Consider the following 24,777-nt stretch of genomic DNA (forward strand, 5'->3'; position numbering starts at 1 on the left):
AATTCAAGGAAGTAATATATGATTTACTTAAGGCCATTGATCCTCTGAGGTAGAGCTGGGACTTCTGATTTTTAACCCAGTGGACTGTAAAATGGTTCTATTTAGCCTGTCCCAAGCTGCTAGGTGGTGGTTTTTTAGTTTGCAGTTCCAGTTGCAAGTAGTTTTCTTCTTATGTACTTTTTTTTTTTTTTTTTAAGAGGAAAAGAGAGTATATATGTGTGAGTGGGGTGGGAGAGGAGGAGAGGGAGAGAGAATCCCAAGCAGGCTCCATGCTTGGGACATCCTGAGATCATGACCTGAGCTGAGATCAAGAGTTGGACACTCAACTGACTGAGCCATCCAGGCACCCTTTCTTTTGTACATTTTTAAACTCTGCCACTGTGTGGTGATCTGAGGCCTGGATCTGAATAGTATTTAAATGGCCCATCTTGGACTTTGTGTGGGATCCAAAATATAGAGGCTCTGCCCAAGTTTATCCAGCTTAAATTCTGTGTTTTCTGTGCTTGTTCTTCCCTTTACATTAATATGTCTTTAAAGTATATCATATAGTTTACAACATGTCTTTAAAACAACCATACTCCATGACCCAATTAGCCATCTCAGTTGTTTCTAATATTACTTTTATAGTCTTACCTAATGCTATAGAGCACCATATCCAAAAGCCTCAGTAGTATAGTTTATCCTAAATCTTAACTCTGCATTTACTCTTACCTCTTGAGACTTGCTTGGTTCTCTGGACTTGGCACTATGTTGGCCCTTTTTGTACTGGCCTGTCATTTTAGACCATTGTCACACTAGGATGTAGGAGATGATAGAGACAGATTATTGATGCTCAGGATTAGAACTGTGTGAGGACTAACAAAAGACAGTCCTGCTTCATGTCCCCTGGTACTTATAGGGCTAAATGTGAATCATGAGTCAGGAAGTAGGAGGTTGAGAAAATGGCTGTCAACATTTTCTGGATGATGCCACCTGGATTTCCATTTTCTAGACAATGGATGCCACCCGGAATCTACTGGTAAAAATCCTACAGTGAAGCCAGAGCAGGCCTTAAGGGTCTATTGAAACCTCAGTCATGGGCAGACCAAAAATTTGGAGCAGTGGCAGTCAAGGAAGAAATGGCTTAAAATATAGAAATTCAAATTCAACAATGATGAGCAGAGTAGGAGGCAGGCCAACCCATGAGACGAATACTTGTACCCAGACTTACTCTTTTATATTCTTCAGTGGAAGCCTTAGCCTTGATATAGAGGCCTTGTGTCCTTTCTGCTACATGGAGGGGAGGAAGGTGTGGCATTAGAGGAGGCAAAGCTGAGGCTGGCACTGTTGGAATTGGTAGTGTTGTTGCTTATTGTTGATGTTGGTGGTTGGTAGTAGTGTTGGTGGGGTTTGAATTCCCTTACTGCTCTCTAACATTGTCAGCCTCTGACATAATTCCTAACCTCTAAGTTTCCCCATCTCCCTTAGAGATTCATGGACTCCAACCTTTTTCCACTGGTAGAAAGAATTAGCTCCTTGTTGCTGGGAATGGTGCATGTTAATAACTATGCTCCTTCTATATGTAGAAGGCTTGTCTACCGTATTATATTCAGTGAAGAATCCTCTTCTCTTTCCATCCTGGGATTAAATGTTTGGTTTACATTGGATTCTATTCTGGTTTACACTGTTCTTGTTGTTGTTTTTTAAAATATTTCCTTGACCAGCTGTTTTAGAAACTGGCAAAAATCTTGAAATATGAAGACCCATTTATCCCTTAGATTTGTCTGATGCTTTAAACTTACTCTGTCCATCCTATCATATGTTTTCATCTGATCCAGTTAAATACCTTGGCAGGAAGGTAGAACAGGCATGACCCAGATTTGATGGATGAAGAGATCTAGACTCAGAAAGGTTAGGTGACAAAAAGTTAGGAGTCAAAGGACACACAGCTGTAGGTCATACAACTCATAATTGTATGCAGTCAAGTGTTCTGCCTCAGTCTTCCCTCTCCAAATCCAGTACTCAGATTGAACAGAAAATAACCAGATTTTACCTTACAGCCTGTGAAAAAGAGAAAGCAAGGGTGAATGAATGGAAAGGCAGTAAAGATGTTGAATAAAACATGAGAATAAATAGTTTGCATATGCAGCCTTATGATTTTTATTGCTGGGCTGAGACCTGGTTCTTAAATATTCTTTCCTTGTGCCTTCTGCTTTTTGTAAATATCCCCAACATTTACCATGAAATCCTCTATCTGCAAGCTAAAGGGCTGCCATTCTCTTTTGCACAACCCCTGCTGCTCTCTCATCTCTGGAGATTGGCTGTGCCCTTAGTGAATAGGAATCCCCCTGTGGACAATTGGTGATTGAGGGACAGCTGGCTGCAAGGGGCAGTTCATCAATATGCATCACGACTGGGGCCTGGCAGTCATTAGAATTCATTATAAATTACTCAAAGTTCCAGGAATCTCATTTAGTTCTCACTTAGCAGCTGGAAGATGCTGCCAGCTGTGGATCTAGGGTTTCCCCCAAAGACTTCACCTAAGCGTGGGGGGCAAATAGGTCAAATGATCTAATGATGAGTGGGTGGGTGAAAGAGAAGAGCCTGTTTCTACCTCAGAATAGATGCTCTAAGGATGGCATTGGGGGAATGAAAGGAGCTGTGGGCACAGATGAACCCTTGGTGCCTCTGTTGAGCCAAGAAGACTCAAGAGTATCTTTGGGACTCACTGGGAAGAGGGATGTGAACCACGAAGGGAGATAAATAACCAAAGGGAAAGTGGAGGAGAGAGCTGTATATGGTACTTTCTAATCTTCAAGATCTGGCCTCTGATTGCCTATTCCACTTTGGCTACTTTGATGCCTTTCACTGAATCCTTGATGGTGACCTAAGCTAACCATTCACTGGATCCTCTGGACCTTTGAGTCCTGTGTTCTCTCCATGTCAGATGACTTCCTTTCTTCCTCGGGTTTCCACCTGTGCAAACCTATCTCTTTGGAGGCTAAACCCTAGCATGTAGACCAGGTTCTGTGGTGGTTATCACTCCCCTCCCAGTTCTCCAGCAGCTCTCTGAGATAGATATAATTTCCATTCCTTTTTTTTTTTTTTTTCTGATGAGGATATTGAGGCTCAGAGAGGTGATGTGACTTGCTCAAAGGCACAGTTCTGGTGGTGGGGAGTGGAGCCGTCCAGCCATAGCTTTTTCCCCATTGTACTGCACTAAGATCTTACTGGTGCTCCTGTCCCTCATCAGGTCTTCCTCTACTGGTCCTGACACTGTGGCAGAGGTGGCCCCATTTGGTTTCTGGCCCTCGTCTTTCATTGTGTATCCCTTTTCCTGTCTATATCTATGCCCTTACAAAAGAAGAGGCTTCCCCATGACCTCACATTCTGATCCCCTTATGCCCTGCCCTTCAGAGCTTTGTTCTAGGTTAGGGGTTGGAAAATTTTCCTATAAAGGTGCAGATAGTAAATACTATAGGCTCTGCAAGCCATACTGTCACAACTACTCAACTCTGCTGTTGTCGAGTGAAAGCAGCCAGAGACAATAAATAAATGAATGAGAGTGGCTGTGCTCCAATAAAACTTTATTTAATGACACTGAAATGTGAATTTCATATAATTTGGATGTGTCACAAAATAGTTTTCTTCTTCTGATTATTTTCTGATCATTAAAAAAATACAGAAAAACTACTTTCAGCTCCAGGGTTGTACAAAAAGAAGTGGCAGGCTGTGGTCAGTGGGCTGTGGTTTGTCAACCCCTGCTCTGGAGCTAATTGGGTAGTAATCATTTACTTTTGGTAAAATTATCACTGTGTTGGTTCTCTCAGAAGCCCTGACAATTTAAGCCTTTTCCTACAGAGGTGACGCCAGGGGGATAGCTGCCTCTGCGTAAAATAAGGTCAGTCCTGCCGTGTTCCTATTGTCTCTTCAGTGAAAATGTTAGATTTAAATCCTATATGTCATTTCTCTTTGAGCTCCGTATAGGGAAAAAGGTCTGTGCTTGGGTTTTGTAAAAATACCACACTTAGATCTTTTTGTGTGAGCTGTCATCAGCCATTCTGATTGTTGATCTTGTAAATTCATGCTTTTTAGTGCCGGCAGAGGAATTGCTTTTGTTTCTGAATGAGTTCATGAAGTGTTTCTTTCAATAGGGACTTACATTGAATTTCAGCTCTAGCTATATTTTTTCATCACAACTAGATTTTAAAGACATGGGCAACTGGCAGTATACTATAAAGGAGTGCTTTGGAATACTTCTTTAACGTGAGAGCTCAAGCAAAGGGGACTGTTAGCTGCAGTCTATCTTCTTTTGGCCATAAAGCCCACACAGTTGAGCCCTCTCCACATTTGGTCTCTAGATGACCCATAGTGACCATGCGTTTTCTGCAATTTGGCCAGTGATCTCTGGAGTGTCTTGAAAGGTTTGCTGTTTATCAACTCCTGGGTACCCCCTATGAGAAAAGCATTTGTAAAATGTTATGCCTGTTTGTGGAATTTGGAAAGAAGCATGGGGAAGGAAGTAGAGACTTAAGGTGGAACTTGATTCTCACTAGTAATCTCCCCCACCAATCCCTGATACCCTGTGTTGTGTGTTAGGAAGCATGAAATGTTGCACCTAGGATAGTAGGTAGGTGTCTGACTTATACATGCAGCCCAAAGGAACTTCTATTTAGTATATTTCTGTACAAACTAGGTCATGGTAGTCTGAGAACTAAAAAAATAGGTAGGCTCTCCATTATAATACCTAGACACAACTTACTCCTCTGTGTTTGTTCCTAAAGTGTTTTGATTATACTAAGTATTACTAGCAAATAGTAATTGCTTGCTATTATTTTTAAATTAAGCTGTTGAGGTTCTTCAAGGGTATTATGTAGAAATCATGTTGTCTCCTAGCATGGAGCTTATACTCTGGCTCTTTCTGTTCAGAGGCAATTCTGTAGTAGTTCTATGGTAACCATCATTATTCAAACCTTTGAAAGGATTATACATGTAGACTACAGACACATGGAATTTAATTAATTAACTAATTAAAAAATGATTTATTTATTTAATATTTGAGAGAAAGAGAGAGAGAGTACACGTGGAGGGGAAGGGGCAGAGGGAGAAGGAGATAGAGAATTCCGAGCAGACTCCCCGCTGAGTGCAGAGCCTGACTCAGGGCTTGATCCCACAACGCTGAGATCATGATCTGATCCTAAATCAAGAGTCGGACACATAATCAGCTGAGCCACCCAGGTGCCTGGAATTTAATTTAAATGAGTGGGTTAGTACTCTGGAACTTTGAAAATTATGTTATGGGAAGGATAATCTTTTTAGTTTGCCTTATGAGCTCTGAGTATTTCTAATTTCTCTTTTCAGATAATTAAGGAATACTGATATGTTTAGGATTTCTTATAAGATTTAAAAAATACTTACTTTAAAATAATTTAAGACTCACAGGAATTACAGAAATAGTGCAGAGTGCCAATGCGCCCTTCCAACTAGCTTCCTGCAATAACATCTTATGTAGTCACAGTACGTTGTCCGAACCAGAAAACTCACATTGGCATAATGTGGTTAACTCAAACACAGACCTTACTTGGATTTCACATTACTTCATGTACTTTTTTGGGTGTTTAGTTCTAAGAAATTTTATCGTATGTTAAGATTTATGTAACTCACACAGTCAGCATATGCAATGTTCTATCACTAGAAAGAAACTCCCCTAAGTGTCCCTTTAATAGTCACTTGTCCCCTATAAGGGGGTTTTCTGAGGATATGAAACCAGCAGTAAAAGCAGAGATAGATTTTGGGAAAGTGTTTAGTTTCCGATTGATTTCTGCAGTGGTACGTTTCTTTCTTTCTTTCTTTCTTTCTTTCTTTTTTTTTTTTTTTTTTAAAGATTTTATTTATTTATTTGACAGACAGAGATCACAAATAGGCAGAGAGGCAGGCAGAGAGAGATGAGGAAGCAGGCCCCCTGCTGAGCAGAGAGCCCGATGTGGGGCTCCATCCCAGGACCCTAGGATCATGACCTGAGCTGAAGGCAGAGGCTTTAACCCACTGAGCCACCCAGGCGCCCCTGCAGTGGTACATTTCAAGTGGATGACATAAAAACAATGGAGAGCTGTATTCAGGTTGTGAGCAATCCTACATTTACATCTACAATTTATTTCAAGCTAAATGTTATGTAAGGTGCAATGTAAAGTTTGAGGTTTACTTGTCTCATATAGATGTCAAGGTGTTCCAGCACCATTTGTTGAAACGATTATCTTTTTCTAATTGAATTACCTCAGCAGCTTTGTCAAAATGCAACTACACTTTCTATCCTATTCCCCTTATTTATAGGACTCTCCTTATGCCAACCCCACACTGTCTTGATTATTATAACTTTATAGTAAGTCTTAAAATTAGGCAGTAGAAGTCCTTCAACTTGAATTTCAAAATAGTTCTGGATATTTTATTAACTTTTCCCATTGTTGTTGAGATATAATTGACTTATAATATTGTCCTAGTTTAAGGTGTACAGTATAATGATTTGCTATATGAATATCTTATGAAACGGTGACCACAATAAGTTTAGTTAGCATCCATGATCTTACACAGTTACAATTCTTTTTCTTGTGATGAGAACTTTTAAGATTTACTCTCTTAGCAACTTTCAAATATACAATACCGTGTTATAAACTGTGGTCACCATGCTCTACCTTATATCCGCAGCACCTTATAACTGCAATTTTGTACCTTTTGCACACCTTCACCTGTTTCCCTAACTCCTTATCCCCTACCTCTGGCAACCACCAATCTGCTCTCTGTTTTGTATGAATTTGGTTGTTTTAGGGTCCATATATGAGGTCATACACTATTTGTCTTTCTGTGTCTGACTTACTTCACTTAGCATAATGCCCTCAAGTTCTATCAATATCACAAATGGCAAGATTTCCTTCTTTTTTATGTATGACTGAAAATATTCCACAGTATATATACATATATATATGTATATATATTATATATACATATATACATTATATATATATACATTATATATATATAATATTCCACATATATATACACATATATATATGTATGTATGTATATATGTTCCACTCTCTATATATATTATATAGTGTGTGTGTGTATATATAGAATATATATATATTCTATCTTCTGTATCTATTTATCCACCAGTGGACACATTGCTTCCACATCATAGCTATTGTAACTGGTACTGCAGTGAATATAGGGGTGCAGATACCTCTTTGAGATAGTGCTTTCATTTCTGTTGGATGTGTCCCCAGGAAGTGCAATTGTTGGATTATGTGGTAATTCTATTTTTAATTTTTGAAGAACCTCCATACTGTTTTCCATAGTGGCTGTACCAATTTATATTCCCATCAACAATACTCAGGGTTTTTTTTCTCTCCACATCCTTGAGTATTGGTTTTCTTTTTTTTTTAAAAGATTTTGTTTATTCGTTTATTTGACAGACAGAGATTACAAGTAGGCAGAGAGGCAGGCTGAGAGAGAGGAGGAAGCAGGCTCCCTGCTGAGCACAGAGCCCGATGCGGGGCTCGATCCCAGGACCCTGGGATCATGACCTGAGCCGAAGGCAGAGGCTTTAACCCACTGAGCCACCCAGGCGCCCCGAGTATTGTTTTTTTTTTGATGACAGTCATTCTAATGGGTGCAAGGTGGTATCTCATTGTGGGTTTTTTAAAAGTTTTTTTTAAAATTTTTTAAAGATTATATTTTTTTATTTGACAGAGTGAGTGAGTGAGCACAAGCAGGGGGAGTGGCAAGCAGAGGGAGAGGGAGAAGCAGGCTTTCCACAGAGCAAGTAGCCAGATGCAGGGCTCAGTCCCTGGACCCTAGGATCATGACCTGAGCCAAAGGCAGATACTTAACTGACTGAGCCACCCAGGGTACCCCCCCCCCCGTTTTAAAAAAGTTTTAAATTTTAATTACAGTATAGTTAACGTAAGTATTATATTAGTTTCAGGTGTACAGTGATTCAACAATTCTATACATTATTCAGTGCTCATGATGGTAAGTGTACTCTTTAACCCCTTATTTCCCCCATCCTCCTACCCACTGCCCTTCTGGTAGCTGTCAGTTTGTTCTCAAGAGTCTATTTCTTGGCTTGTTTCTTTATCCCCCTTTGTTTCCTGTTTTGTTTCTTAAATTCCACATATGAGTGAAATCATATGGTATTTGCCTTTCTCTGAGTGATTTATTTTGCTTAGCATTATATTGTCAAGCTCCATCCACGTTGTTGCAAATAGCAAGATTTCTTTTTTTTATGGCTGAATAATATTCCTACACACACGCACACACACACACACACACCACATCTTCTTTATCCATAAATTAATGATGGACACTTGGGCTGCTTCCATAATTTAGCTATTGTAAATAATGCTGCTATAAACATGGGGCTAGTTATGTCCTTTCAAATTAGTGTTTTCATATTCTTTGGGTGTATATCCTGCAATGTGATTCTGGGTCATAAGGTAGTTCTCTTTTTAATTTTTTGAGGAACCACCATACTGTTTTCAAGAGTTACTGCAGCAGTTTGCATTCCAACCAATAGTGAGTGCATGAAGGTTCCTTTTTCTACACATCCTCTCCAGTACTTGTTTTTTCTTGTTCATTGTGGTTTTGATTTGCATTTTCCTGATGATTAGTGATGTTAAGCACTTTTTCATGACCTATTGGTAATACATACTTTTTTTTCAGGAAAGTGTCTGTTCAGATCCTCTGCCCATTTTTTGCTATTAAGTTGCATGTGTTCTTTATATATTTTGGATATTAAACTTTCATCAGATATATCTGACTTGCAAGTATTTCCCCCTTTTGCCTTCTCATTTTGTTGATGGTTTCCTTTGCTATATGGAAGTTTTTTAGTTTGATATAATCCCACTTGTCTATTTTTGTTTCTATTGCCTTTGCTTTTGGAGTCAGATGCAAAAATTAAACTCCACGACTAATGTCAGGGAGCTTACCACCTATGTATTCTTCAAGGAGTTTTATGCTCTGAGGTCTTACATTCTTTAATCCATTTTTGGTTAATTTTTGTGTATGGTGTAGTAGGTGGGGGCCTAGTTATATTCTCCTGCGTGTGGCTCCAATTTTTCCAGCACTGTTTATTGAAGAGACTATTCTTTATCCATTAAAGACTCCTTTATTGTTAATTATTTGACCATCTGTGTGTGGGTTCCTTCCTTCTTTCCTTCCTTTTTGAGAGTGAGTGAGAGTGGATGGGAGAGAGGAGTAGAGGGAGAGGGAGAGAAAGAATCTTAAGCTGGGCTTGGAGCCTGATGTGGGGCTTGATCTCACAGCTCTGAGATCATGACGTGAGCCAAAATTAAGAGTCGGATGCTTAACTGACTGAGTCACCCAGATATCTGTGTGGGTTGATTTGTAGGCGCCCTATTCTTTTCTGTTTTTTGGTGCACTTGTTTTTATCCCAAAACCATACTGTTTTGATTGCTGTAGCTTTGTAATGTAGTTTGAAACCAGGAAGTCTGATACCTCTAGCTTTGTTCTTCTTTCTCAAGATAACTTTGGCTATTTGGGGGTTTTTTGTGGTTCCATACAAATTTTAGGATTATTTATTTAACTTCTGTGAAAAATGCCTTTAGACTTTTGTTGGGGATTGCATTGAATCTGTAGATTTCTTTGGGATGTATGGACATTGAATATGTTAATTTTTCTACTCCATAAGCATGGAATATCATTTTATTTGTATCTTTTAGATTTCTTTCATCAATGTCTTAAAATTTTCAGTGTACAGATCTTGTTTTGGCTATTTTAAGTCTCTTGATTTTCTATTTAAATTTTAGAATCAACTGCTTGGGGTTTTCATCTGCATTATTTCAAACTCTAGATTTAGTTGGGGAGAATTAACATCTTAAGTCAGGTCTTCCAATCCATGAACATGGTATATCTCTCTATTTATTTGGCTATTTTAAAATTTTCCTAGTAATGTTTTCAGGTATAGTTTTATACATATTTTAAAAAAATCTCCCTAAGTATTTCATGTTATTACAAATAATGCTACTTAAATATTTTTTCAGTTTCCCTTTTCTTGTTGCAACTATATAGCAATATAGCTTACTTTTACATATTGACTCAGTAAGTCTGTGATCTTGATAAATTTATTAACACAAATAACTTCTTGATAGGATTTTTTTATTTTCACAATAATGTCATTTACATATAAAGATCATTTTTTCTTATCTTTCCTTTTTATGTGCTAGCTGTAGGATTTTGGTAGATATTCATTATCAAATTCTCTTTGTAGTTTACTGAGAATTTTTTAAAAAAATCATGAATTGGTACTAAATTCTGTCAAATATTTTTTGGCAGTTGTTGGGCTGATCATATATTTTCTTTTTTAGTCAGTTAGTATGGTAAATTATACTGATTGCATTTATTGAATGTTGAAACAATTTTGAATTCCATCGACTAACCTTACTTGACTATCATTATTATACCTTTAGAATATATTCCTGTCTTTAATATTTATTAAAGGATTTTTGTGTTCATATGGAAAATTTGTCTGTAGTTTTCTTCTTCTTTGTCTGGATTTGTTATCATGGTAATGCTGGGCTCATAAAATGAGCTGGGAGAAATTCCCTCCTCCTTTATTTTTTGAAGGACATTATGGAGGTTTGGTATTATCTCTTCCTTAAATGTATCTAGAATTTCCCAAGGAATGGGCCCACAGTGTTCTACTTCAGATTTTGTATTCAGATTTTTCTATTTCTTTGTAAATTTTTGTAATTTGTGTCTTGCAAAAGTATGTTATTAACTTACTGCCTCTCAGCTCTGAATATATCATTCTGAATATGCTCTGTGATAAACACAGGAATTTCTTAGTATTTTTCTTTTAATGTGAGCACTGTCTTAAGCTTTCTCAGGAGAAGTTACTGGGGAGACTTTGTGAGATGAAGAGTCTCTCCTGCCATTTTTGGTGTGGGCCAGGTTTTACTGTTTGAGTATGAGGACCTCTGGTAGAGCTTGTTCCAGCCACCGGCCCAGAACTTTAGTCCCTGTATGACTGTACAATCTTGGCCTGGTTGTAACTTTCCTGCATTTCTCTTGACAAGGAAACCAGAGCTCCTGCATTGTCCATGTGCTCTCAGAGTCCCTGCAGACACTCAGAAGTCCTCTTTGGATGTCCAGACCTTCGCTGAATACTCACACCACTGGTTTCTGATTGCCTGCGTTCTGAAAAGTGGCCTATTGCTTGCTTAGCATCTCTAGATCAGCTCTGGTCTGGCCAAACCAGTGAACTTCTCTGCTCTCCAGTAGTTTAACTGCGCCTTCTCCAGTGAAGTTTGAATCTATCCACGTCTATCCTTCTTTGGGTAACCTCAGTCCTAGAGTACCATAGAGAGTTTCCTTAGATTGTGTAGTTGCTTTCTAATCATAGTTAATATTCTTTATGTTAGACTTCCCCCTGTTTAACCTACTATATGGTTTCTATCTCCTGCTTGGATCCTGACTTCTGCACAGGAACTATTTGAGTTGAGACTTTTGTGACCTGTGAATTTTCTAGGAGACAGTGCTATATATTTAACCAGTACTTTTTCTTCTCCCCTCACTCACACTCCTCCCTATGTGTTTTAACCTGGGATTTTACTAAAGTGAGGGAAGGGAAGAACAGAGTATGAAGAATGACATTTCTGTAAGAACTGATATTCAGCAAATAATGAGCAAGGAATATGGTTTCCTATATCACTTGAATGATCAGTTCCAACTTGACTCTTCCAGTGTTTTATGGTTTTTGGCAGAGTTGTTTAGAATTTCTTGAGGTGCAGTAAGCACAGGATATAATAGGATCTTATTATTTTTCTGCTTAGAATAGAGGTTCTATGATCTTAAGCTGCTATGGATGGAGTATCCAGGCTAGTAAAAAACCTAGTTTATATCGGCAACAACTTTGACTTTAGATTTGATTTTTATTCCCATAGGAAGGGGAAAACCTGTATTTCTTGTAGGTACCACTGTGAGTGGAAACAATCCAGCCATCTTCTTACTTCCATGTAGTCAATGAAAAAAGCACCTAAACTCAACCAACCAAACAAACCCCATCAAAATACAGAACATTTTCTCCATTGCAGTTAGGGCCTTTGGCATGAATTTAAATTTAGCTTTCCTGGGAATTTTGGGAAAACATTTTTCTTCATTGTTTTTGTAAGCCCTATGAGGCAGAGATGTAACTTCTCAAACAAAACAACAGGAAAAGTAACTAACAATCCTCTGGATAATGCAAATGAGTAAGAATTGCCAGAATTATTTCAGAATTGCTAAAAGTCTTACTCTGATATTTTATACACTATTCCTAGGCTTTAGTAGTTCAGGAATGCCTGTTTTAGCAATCCCAGCACAATAGGGAATAAAGTTGAGGAGAACATAAATTACATAGAAATAGTCTCCAACTTAGAAATGGATCACATTTCCAGGAGTTGATTTGTAAAGCAGCTACTGGAAGTTAGAACACATTTATTGTATTAGTTATCTACTGCTACATAATTGATTATCCCCAAACTTAGCAGCATAAAAGGACAGCCATTTATTATCTCACAGTTTCTTTGGGTCAGCAGTATGAGTGTGGCTTAGCTGGGTGCCTCTGGATCAGGATCTCATGAGGTTACAATCAAGATGTCAGGTGTGCTGTGTCTTCTGAAGGTCAAACTAGGGCAGGGGTGAGGGGTGGGGGAATCTGCTCTCAAGCTCACTGAGGCCTGCATACAAATGAACTTAAGAACAGTCCCACCCCAGCCGAGTTTTCAGATGAGACTGCAGCCCCAGCCAATACATTGATTCCAACCTGCAGGAGACCTTGAGTGAAAACTACCCAGCTTTGCATTCTTATCTGAAATGAGACCACTGCATCTGAAATGTACCTTGCATTTGAAGGTTATTCTTTTGCAGCAAGGAATTTTTGTCCTCTTCTCCTTGGGATAAAATGTCTTTTCCATCTCCCCAAAGTGGAGATTTCTTTCTGTGGTTGAGTTAGTACTTGGGCAGCTTGGGAAAATAGGTGAATATTTTCTTTTCTCTATTTGTAGCCTGTAACCAACTTGACCAGTATGAATGGATGTGTTCTTGATGTTTGTAGGGTAGAAGGTAGAGTATATTTTCACACTGAGGCAGTATCCCATGGTGGTTACACTCCTAAGAAAGAGTTCTATTTGAGACTTATTATAGGTCGAGTAGGCCCTTGTAGGCTAGCTCACCACCATTTATAGCAACATGTTCATGAGAAAATGGATTCTTTATCCCCGATGTCCATCTTATAAACACGCTTTTGAAATGTGACTCATTTTTAAGTTGGAGACTTGCTGTATTTCACTAGGTCCTCTCAGCTACCTTTCCCACAATAGTTAACATTTTAAACTATCAGCCTTTGGGGCAGATAAAGTGACAGAAAATAGAGATTACTATAACTCACTCTTGGTAATAAGAGCCTGGGAAGACCTATCAAGACGTAATTTTGCTCACATTCAGATTTCCTGCAGGTCATGCACTGACGTCCCTTTATAGTTGAGTTATGTCAGGCCATAGTCATCTCCTATGACTATGGGAGAGAAGGCAGTCTTAATCAGGTATTTCTGAAACCGCTTGATCAGATTTAGTACATGGGAAATGGTTTTGGCTTTTCTTACACTCCCTTTAGCTCATATTTATACAGAAGCTGATGGCCTTGCACTTGAGAGAGATGCCATTCAGGCCTCTTGAGTGGGTCCAGTGGAAGGCTGCTTGCCTTGGCCTCCCATGTACTTGATGTTTTCAGATATGGCTGTCATTTTATTCAGCATTGTCAATCATTAGGGAATTCATCTAGAAATCACCCCATCACTTGACAACCCAAAGGTCTGCTTGAGCATATATTCAAGGAAGGCAACTAAATAGACTTTGCACTGCTACCTCTAAATCTCTACCCCTTTCTTAAATCAGATGAGCAAAGGCATGTTCTAAGAACCATCCCTGGGGCGCCTGGGTGGCTGAGTGGGTTAAGCCACTGCCTTCAGCTCGGGTCATGATCTCAGGGTTCTGGGATCGAGCCCGCATCGGGCTCTCTGCTCAGCGGGGAGCCTGCTTCCTCCTCTCTCTCTCTGCCTGCTTGTGATCTCTGTCTGTCAAATAAATGAATAAAATCTTTAAAAAAAAAAAAAAAAAAAAGAACCATCCCTGTCTCCACTTAACTCCCCCGAAATAAGATGTTCAGTTTTGCACCACTCTTTCATGGGAGGCAACTATTAAAAAAAAATCATAAAATGCCTTTTGGTGTCATTTGTAGAACTGCAGTTGAAGATTGTGTCTGCTGTGTTTCTTAATATTGATATGTACTGGGTCATCCAGTTTCCCATAATCAGCCATGTGACCAAGCCTGCTCTCTAAGAATGACAGATCCTTAAGTGAAATTTTAGGAGTAGATGAGTTACATGTGCTGTTTCTCTAATAAGAGCTGGATTTAAAAAAAAACTTCACTGACATTGAAAATCAGTTGAAGCCTTCATAGTAAAAACTTCATTTATCTTTTTTGTGGGAAATACAAAATGTTTCAACCACTTTTAAAATTAGGAATGGTGAGCGTAATCACTATTCAGTAAATCTAAAATAGATTTAAAAATACTCTTATTTTCTGTTGTGGGGGAAATTATAAGGCAAGGAGAAACAAGATGAGAGGCAGGAGGGACAGAGAAATGATTAAAACATGTGTCAAATTCCAGAAAGTCAAAATGTCCTATTGGTCTTTCTCCTTCCCTCCCTCCCTCCCTCCCTCCTTCCCTCAGTTTCTTCTTTCCTTTATCTCCTTCTCTGGCCTCTAAAAAAAAGGGTAAATCTGGAAACACCTTCCCTTTTTTTTTTTAGGTAAATAATGTTTACATTTCATCCAAAATTTGAAATGATAGATCCTCTTCAAGTCCTTTCCCCTTAAAAAGAGTACAACTAACATTGCTTTGGAGAATGCTGATCAGTTTTAGGGAGGAAATGGAATGTTATCTCTATCTTGAGACCTTTTAGGATGCTGTAAACTACTGAGAATTTTAAAGTTTGTTGCAAACAGTTCTGCTGGGATTCAGGTGAGATGGTCTTTGGCATTTGTCCCAGGCCTAAAAAATATGTAAGCATCAGGCTGATCCATACTCAGGGGCTGCTTGCCCGCCACTGGCCACCTTGTATCTCAATGTAGCCCTCTGCCCTGGGAAGAGGCCCTTGGGTTGCAGGGGTAATCACTGGGTAGCAAAGACTGGACACATTTAAAATACTTCTTTAGATCTATTTTTGGAAAATGTATTACATCACATGGACCGAAGTTCAAAAAGTAAAGACAGAATGATGAAAAAAAAAATCGTAGCACTTCATACACATTATCCTGCTTGTTGATTTCTTCCCCCTAATTAATTATGCATGTTGTAGATCCATGTCTATACCTGTAGAGTTGTCTCGTTCTTTATAATGGGTGCATATTATTCCACTGCATAGATTACTTTATGCAAAAGGTTGGTGCCAATCTTTTTACAAACAATCCTGAAACAACATTGTACACGAGCACAATGTATTATAGAAGCTAATCTCTAATGAGTCTCGTTAATGTTCCTTGTTAATGTTCTGTCTCTTTAACAATATTTTATTCCCCGTAGAATCTTTTGTCTCCTTCTCCTTACCCCCAACAACAGATAATAATTTAATAAGTGGAAGGTTTATTGATTTTTAATGGAAGCTAAATTGACATTTATTTTTCCATATCTAACTCTTCCTCCTTCTTCTTAAAGTCCCATATTTAGTTATATCTCCTTCATTTTTAATGTGAGAAGAGAGTTGAGACAAGTTTCCTGTAAGGTTTATAACAACATATTCCATTTTTGACTAGGAGCTTCCATTTAGATATAAAGTTATAATTCCTTTTGGTGAAAGGATGGCAGCAAGCGAGCAAATAGATCTGACCTACCCTACAACAAGCCCCTTTACAGTGCTGATGGGGAATATTGAAAGGAAAGTTTGGTGTTGGTCCGGAACAGATTGCAAGGGGAGGTCTGGCCTGTCAAGCTCAGCTGAGCAGAGGGCTGGATCATTTATCACTGTCAGAGGGGATGGGGGCAGAGGAAAGGGGGAGGGACTGGACTGTTCCTGCCCATTGGCTGACTGACAGTGGATGGTGCCTCATGCTTCCTCCAGGCAGACTCTGTGCCATGGAGGGGCAAGGTGCTTCCTGCTGAAGCCTGCTGACATTTTCACAAGGAGGAAGAAAGAAGGCCTGATGCATGCTGTGGCTGCCGTATTGTCATGTGGTGTACAGAACCATTGGTGGAATTAGGGGCATCCAGTTAAGTTCCAAAGTGATACTCGCACTCTAGCATGGGTTCAGAAAACGCCTCTGTGGTCTCATGCCTTAATTACATTCATAGGACTTAGATACTCTGCACAACATTGATTATTTTCATGTGGCAGAATTGACCTTGACAAATACTGGGGAAATGGTAGATAATTTTTCTTCATCTATGAGCGACACCAGCTAGGGAAGCCAGGGTCCACTCCAAGTCCTTGAAGGGCACAGTTTTAAAATAATACTAAAGAGTATGATTTCTGTGTGCCCTTTTATAGTTATGTTTTTAACACCCACCTTAAAAATCCAAAATGTGTTTTAGGATCAATAGGAAGCATGCACTTTAGAAGAAAAGAAAATCATTGTGGCTTACATTCACATTGTTTGGTACAATGGCTTTTAACACTCTTATTCACAGAGATGTCACATTCATCAGGATGACATATAGATTTTAATCCTTAAGCTAACCTTATTTTAAATGGAAATTCTCTTCTCAACATTATCTAATTTTGGTAGCCACTAGGAATTGGGTGTGTTAAGAGGGGGCAGGGAGATTTTTAATAGAAGTGTGGTGGAAGTTTTCCATCAATGCCTAAGTTAGACATGGTTCTTAAATGTAACTAATAACAGCATTACAGAGTCAAAATGGCATGAACAATGATGGCATGCTTTATTGGGATCATGTAGCGTGGGAACTCATGCTAGTCTGATAATAGTGGGGTAACAGGATGCATTAAGAGCTGTAGGCAGTGCTGCTACCATGGAAACTTTGTGTAGGTAAACCTGATCAGTGACCCTAAGACATGGGCTGGTTGGTGGTCTGTGAAGGAGGAAGAGAAGGCAGACATTGTCTTACTATTTTTATGTCACTGTCAATAAACCCAGTGCCTGGCACATAATGAGTGTTTAGTAGTTGTTTTCTGCATGGTGATGTTATTGGGGCAGAATATGGATCCCTGTGTGTTGACCCAAGTCCCTCTGTCAACCCTCATTCCCCCTTCCCTCACATGCCTACCTATGAGTTCATTAGCTAACGAGCCCTACCCAGGTGAGGGACAATGTTCGAGATGGCCCTCGTCGGAGAGGATCGCCCAGGCCTGTGATACACTGATTTGAGTTAGTCTAGAAGGCCCAGGATAGTTCCAGTGCTCATCACTTAGGGGGCATTGTCTCACTGAGCAAGCCAGAAATTGAAAAGGAAAGAGCCCTTTGATGAGGCCTTATATTAATCAGGAAATAATCTGCTCATTGGTTATTTTCATTTAAGAGAGTTTTTAGGCTTTCTGTTCTTGCTCGTCCTACTCAAAGAAGACATTTAGATTTTTATAATTTGAAAATAGACCTGGTTGGATCTAGATTTCTTCTGTATCAAGTTTGCCTTTTAGTTTTTTTTCTACATTTTGTAGTTTACTGATTATCAAAGAAATACTTCCTCAAGAGAAATTTGGAAGTAAATAAAAGCATAAAGATGGAAGAAAAATCAGCCACAATTCAGCATATAGAGGCAGCAACATTTACCTTTGTACCCTGTTTCCTTGTGGTCATTTTTCTGTGCTTTTGTTTTTAATTGAGTAGGATCCTTTTTTTTTTTTTTTTTTAAATCTTGCTTTTCCCCCCCTCTTAACTCTATCTTATTCCTATTTCCTGATGTCATAAAAAAAAAAAAAAAACTATTTATGATCATACTTTTAAAACTACTATGTAATATTTCACCTTGGGACTGTGCCATAATTTACTTTATTATCTTCCTTTTGTTGGGTCATTTAGGTTGCTTATAGTTTCTCACTATTATAAACTATTCTATTGTAAGCATCTTTGGAAACCTTTAGCTTAGTTCTGATTTCTTAGGGAAGATACGTATACTTAGAATTACTAGGTCAAGGACCTAAACGCCTTTGATGCTCCTGATGCATATTGCCAGACTGCTTTCCACATAGATTGTATTTGGTTCTATTGTATTGAATTCTCACTTCCACGAGCAGTGCATGAGAAGGCCCATCTCCCTACTCCTTCATGAGTACCTACTACTGATGTGTAAGTTTTGCCACTTTCGTGAATTGGATGTGGTATCTCATGTAATTGCGTATCTATGCATGTGTTTATTCATTCTTTTTACACGTGATGCCTGTTCTTTCTCTCTGGCAGTGGGATAGCTGTCTTGTACAGAGTTGCGGAAGCCTACTTGGGGTGCATGATGCTGGTTTCTGGGGCCCCTGGCTTGCCTCTTACTCTCTAGTCGTGGATGCCACTGTGTTCACTTTCCTTCCCTCTCCAGGGTGATCCTGTGGCCTCTGCCAACATAGGAACGTAGTAAGATCATTATAGGCCAGTTTTTCCGAGGACCAGAACAGAGCTTGTGTCTGAGGGTATGTGCGTGTGGTGTGTCTGTTCCGGGTACGCTGAGCAGACCTCAGAAAACACAGCAGGCACATCATGAGAAATAAAAATATTCCTTGCTTATGTAATGCCTTACTCTTCTTAAAACATATTCCTATCCTCACTGCCTCACTCTTTCAACTGGAAATCTTCCCTTGGGTTCTCTCAACAAGTTTGTTGGTTAAATGGAGATTCTTAGTGTAGGATCTGTGATTTATCTTTGCTCCCACAACACCTAGTATCTGGCCCGCACCAGACACTCAAGATGTAATTGCCAGTGGGTATGAGCCAAAGACCCCCCCACCCGCCACTGCCGAGTATTTCGGTTATGCTTCATCAAGATGTATTATGGTGTAGGCCAGGTTCAGGAACAGGTTGGACTGTGCCTTGGGCTTCTGCCCGAGGGATGTTGGGAGGTGCAGGGGCTGCCTGAGCTGGGGCTTTGTTGGCTCCTTTACCAGCCAAGAGATACAGCTTAGGTTTGCTGCACATGGAGCAAAGGGAAAAGGGGGAATGGTGTGGGTGGATGGGATTTAACAGGAGGGACAGTGGTCAGGGCATGAGGATACAATCTTGAAAGATACATGAATTTTTTTCTTAGAGCTACAATCTTAAATTTTTCCAACTGATTTCTTCTGTTTTGTGTGTGTGTGTGTGTGTGTGTGTGTGTGTGTGTGTGTGTATGTAGCTTGTCTTTTGTTTTTAGGGCAGCTCCCACTAATATGCAGTTGTTGGTTATCACATGAGGAAGACAGAGCTGGCCTTCGCTCTCCTCCTTGAACTTTGAGAGCAAAGCTCCCCTCTTTGCCCACAGCAGTTGGGGACATTTGTCTCATTTCCACCATTGCCATTACCGGGGTCTCCTTGCTAGCCTCTCCTGGCCACAAATCCCATCTGCATCTAGCACATACTGACCGGTCAGTAAGGACTCGGGCTTCTTTGGATGCAGGATGGGTGGAGAGCAGAGGTTGGGCCTCAGGCCGAGCAGGGTCCCAGCAACCTGCCCACTGCCATGTAACTTCCCAGTATTCCCCTCCTCACATACAGAGTACACTGTTGCGGGCAAAACCCACTCTAGGTTGACTTTCACCTTAAGATACCAGAGAAAAAAAATTGCAGTGAATTATGTAAAGGACCACGGTGTATAGGAACAATAGAGAGCCACAGTGCTCTGGGCATAGGTGACCAGAAGCATTATTACCTCTCTTTCCCTAGTGCACCTGTCTCATATATCAGGGACTGGGCGACAGGTGTATCCTCAGGACTCTGCCTCCTCTTTCTTTACAAATCCATACTCACAGTCATCAAGTCATCCTGGAAATGCTATGGAGGGCACCTTGGCAGAACCAGGGCCCAAAATGCTCGGTCATTGTGATCCAGGGTCCTTCTGCTGGAGACAGGAGAGGCTGATCTGAAGCCAGGGCGTAGGGGCCAAATATGAACCCTGCTTAGTTCCAGTCTAGCTCATACCTCGAGACCCCAGAAATTTGCAACCTGGAGAAAGAGCCACAAAGAAACAGACAATGAGAGGGAATGTGAGACCACATTTTGTTTTGGGGCTTGACAGATTTTTGACAGATTTTATTACCATATGACTGGGATAAAGGTACTTTTACTCCAGCCCCAAATTGAAGCTAATCACCACCAATAAGTTTTATAGCAGCATGAATGATTGATAGTAACACTTGAGAAGTATGCGTTGGGTTTTTGCTGGGTTAAAAGCATGGCTAGGAGGAGCTTGCACTGTTAACTGACCTGTAGCTCTGAGGCTTTAATCTGACACAAGGCTGTTCCAGTCCTGGGATGATGGTTCTGGGTCTTAGTAGCTGAGCAAGGATCCCAGGTTAGGCACAACTCAGTTCCTGGAGACTCGAGTTCGGTAGTGTTGCCACAGTCACCCAGACTGGAGGAGATTGGCCCTGCAAGAGAATAGTGAAAGTCTGAGGGCCCACCCTTCAGTCCCTTATTTCCCTATCTCATCCCCCCCACCCCCCAGAAGATATGTGTTTTAGCTCTCTCTTTCTGAACACAGGACACGGAGCTGATTACTTGTTGGTTTATGTCTGAATTTGTATTATTGCAGGTATATTATTGAACAGTTTCATTGCCTTATTTTCATAAGCTTGAAGTGCATTAGATATTCACAAAACAAAAGAAAAAAAAAGTGTCCGTATCCTCTTCTAAAGCTTTTAAACATGTCCCCCAAATCCCCTTCAACATCTCTCTGATAGTTGACTTTGACCCAATCTTGCTCTAATTAACCTTGCTGCTCCACAAGCACTGGGCTTTCAAGATAAATGAAAATCTATTCCTTGTCCTCATATACCCTTGACTGAGGACACGTCATGGCCATCAGCAGAGGTTATCCTCCTGGAGCATGTAGCTTTGGAACATGCCCCCTGTGGAGTGGGGGAAGGGACAGCTACCTGTCCGGCCAGATTGGAGACATCCACCCTGCTGTGGTGAGCAACAGATGTCCCTGTCAGTGACCTCTCCCATCTCCATTTCATGCTCTGTTGGTAATCAATAGTTAGTAACCAATCAATGAACGACTTTTCTGTTTAATCAGTTTGATTGTTTCTGGAGTGACATGTGCCACCAATTTTGAAAAAAAATTATAGATGCTCATTAGGTTCCCAAATGAGCCCATGCCTTCCCCCCAAATCTTAATGACCTACCTAATGTGTTTAAAGGATCTCTGGTTCTTTGGCTCCCAAATACTTGCTTCAGCAGAATTTCAGTAGGAAAGTGCCCTTGGAAGCTAAGCCTTGGTTTCTAGGAGTAGAACTGCCATCACTTGGTTTTTAAGAACTCACCATTTTGCAACATGGAATGGAAAGTAGTACTTAGATTTCCCCCTATTCTTTGATCCCTAAAGCTATACGTAGAGATTGGGAGATTTTCAAAGGATCTTTTTTTTTTTTTTTTTAATTGGAATTTATCTATAGAAACAAGAAGGAAAGTGTCTTCTTTTTTTGTCCATTTTTCTCTTTTATTCACTTAGACCAGGAATGACAAAACAATTTCATCACATATGCATGTATATCTAAATAATAAGAGACTCTGTGAGATGCCAGGTTGAGAAAAGATTTTGTGGTCCCATTTGGGGACTGAGAGAGTCTGCCGTGGTTGATGAGTGGTGTCTGTCATGAGTATGGAGGTGGAGGAGAGGTATATCATGGGTCATGCACTTGTCATTCCTGACTCAAATCTTGTGAAAAATAAAGTCACACAGAGATGATAATGCTAATCTAACAGTTAAGAGGTGTTTGCTATGTCCCAGACACTGTTTTAAGTGCTTTACATATATTAACTAATTTAATTCTCAAAGCGGCCCTCAAGGTTGTTGCAAATGAAGAAACTTGTACAAATGAGGAAACTCGAAGTGAAATGACTAAGCCATGTTCCTTATAGCTAGGAGGTGGGAGAGCAGAGGTTCAAAGTCAAGGCAGACTTGCTCTAGGGCCCATGTCCTTAGTTGCCGACACTGTGCTATCTCTTCTTGGCTAATGCTATGCCTTTGTTGCCCAGGAGCTGACTCAGCTGCAGTTCAGAAGAAAATGCGAAATCAGGTTTATAGACTTGTTATCTTTTGGTCTTGGTCTCTAGAATAAAAGATAAAGCAGGGTCTAGGGGAACCTTAGCATTGAGGAGAGAGTTGCATATGAACTTCCTCCTTCACTCTCCAGTTCACTTTCCTCCTCCACTGGCTCTGCCACCTTCTGAGATGAGAGGTGAAGTGGATGGGAAGAGGGGAAGACATTTATGCAGTGGAACAGAGAGGAGTTCCTTGGTCTCTGGGCTGCCTGGCTGGGGAAACTACTTTTGAGGTGCCATTTTCAATGGATTGTTTTTGTGTCAGGGACATATGTACACAAAAATAAAGAGATGTCCTTAGAGTATCAAATAACATATCTTTTGTAATGGCTGAAGAGAGACTTTTCAGTATTGTTTATGTCTTCTGTCAGTAACTTAACAATTACTTATTGAACTCCTATGCATTGTCCCCCATTGGGCAAGGATTATCAAAGTGGTGACCCAAACGAGATATGAGACCTGCCCTCCCTGTGCTTATAGTCTGTTTGTCCAGGTAATGACTAAGTGTAAGATGCAACTCTGGTGAGTGCTGTAGAAATCAACAAGAAATCAATGGTAGTAGAGAATGAGGATCGAGGTGTTCAGACCACATGGGTCCTTGAAGGCCACATTAGAGTTTTGACTTTAGCCTAAGAACAATGGGAAGCCATAGAAGGTGGGGAAGGAAATTGGGGAGTTTGTGTCATACAATGAGTTTGTTTTTCTTTTAGAAAGGTAATGCGAATTAGAGAGGGGACATAGATGACCTAGAAGTATTTATAGGAGTCCAGGCAAGGAGACCACAATGATTTTGGTGTGCGGGGAAGAAGTGGAGGGATTCTGGATGTCTGGAAGGTAAAACTGGCTAGATTTGGTGGTGGATTAGATGTGGATAGTGAGGGCTCAAGAACAGGCAAGGATGCCTTAGAAATTAGGATAACAGTCCTGTTCCTAGAGATGGGGATGCTGGTAGAGGGCCATGTTTAGAATGGAAGGTCATCTTGTGCTGGTGGTACTTTTGAGCTGTCTGAGAGTAGATATCAAATAGGCTACACTTTTCATGGTAAATGTGTAGTGTTTTGGCTGGGCTATAAATAAGCCTTGATGGATTGTCTGGGGAAATCAAGTCCTGTGAGAAAAAATTTTTAACCCATAATTTTGTTGATTCTTAAAAATCTGAACATATTTTCATTTAGAAAATAAAAATCTAACAATGGCAAAGGAAATTAATAAAGGTAAGAATCTTGTATAATCTCCCTAGTTGTTTTAATTTTTGTATGTTTCTCTGCCAGAGAAATATTTCTCTTCCTATAAGCATTCATATTTTAATTAGTTGTCAATATAATCTGCATCCAGTGTTGTAATAGGATTGTTTCACTTACCATTATCCCAAATATTTTTTCACATATTTATATATCTTTCAAATGCTCTATTTAAAATATGCTACATAATATCACATGCTTTTGATAAATCATGAATTATAATTTTCTAAGCAATGTTAGTACTTTTGGATATTCATTTGATTTTCAAGTTTTATTATTATAAGTAATAAATATTCTTATTTGTGTCATCTTTTTTTTCACTCTTGCATTATTCTTTAGGTTGAATTCTTATGAGTGGGATTAGTGAATCAAAGAGCTTGACTAGATTTACAACTCTTGATATGCATAAAGGCAAACATTTTCAGAACCACAGGCAGGGACTGTGGAGTGGTGACCTTAGAACAGAACTGTGACCTCCATGTCAGACCTCATCACATTTCTTTGGATTCAGCAACCAGTGGTTCTAACCATATTAATGAGTGCTTGACAAGGTCCCATGGCCACCTGGGACCTGGGCTGGTCTCTTCCCTTCCTCCAGGTTTTCTGTTCCTAGGCTAGTGCCACCATCACTGAATAAGCACTGAGAGCCCCTGAATTGATGGTATCCTGCAGAGGTCGTCTGAACTTGACTGAGCCTCATAAGCCTTCAGGTTCTAAAAGACTTGCAGGGTACTGGAGAGGCTGCTTGGGATTCCTATGGGTTTGGATGGAGTTCTCAAGACTTTTCATGCCCCGGTCCATGCCTACCATTGTGTCATTCATGGCCACTGCTTCTCAATGTATCACCTCTGCTATGCCCAGACTAGACTCTGTTCTGGCCCCAGATGATGCCTCAGTCATATCTAGACTCCTGGCTCTCATTCAGGTTGCTTGCTCACTCTCTGCCTTTCCAAACCCTGCCTCTCCTTCAGGATGCTGCGATGGTTGCCCTTCCTCCAGGTTGCTGGATCTCACTCCCACCCAGCTTGCTATTCCTCTGCTGTGAACTCTTACAGTACCTTTAGTCCCCAATTCCAGAACTTGGCACATAATTGTAAGCTTTCTGGTAAACTTTGACATTTTTATGTTGTGAAGGTAATTTTAATTTCCACAGGGGCAGGAACCGTGTCCTACTCTCCATAGCCCCCTCAGTCAGGCTGTCATGCTGAGCCCTTGCCAGTGCTCCATAAACTGAATGGGACACAGGAAATCAAAATGTAT

The 24,777-nt window shown here is 40.0% G+C and overlaps 1 protein-coding gene across 3 annotated transcripts in view; it reads left to right on the top strand.

Moving 5' to 3' along the window:
- LOC111155261 (methionine sulfoxide reductase A) overlaps positions 1-24,777 on the top strand; it is a 430,735-nt gene that overhangs the window by 146,183 nt on the left and 259,775 nt on the right. The gene's annotated exons all lie outside the window — the stretch shown is intronic.

The sequence above is a fragment of the Enhydra lutris genome, unplaced genomic scaffold (assembly GCF_002288905.1).
Source record: "Enhydra lutris kenyoni isolate GAN:26980312 unplaced genomic scaffold, ASM228890v2 scaffoldscaffold3, whole genome shotgun sequence".
Lineage (NCBI taxonomy): Eukaryota > Metazoa > Chordata > Mammalia > Carnivora > Mustelidae > Enhydra > Enhydra lutris.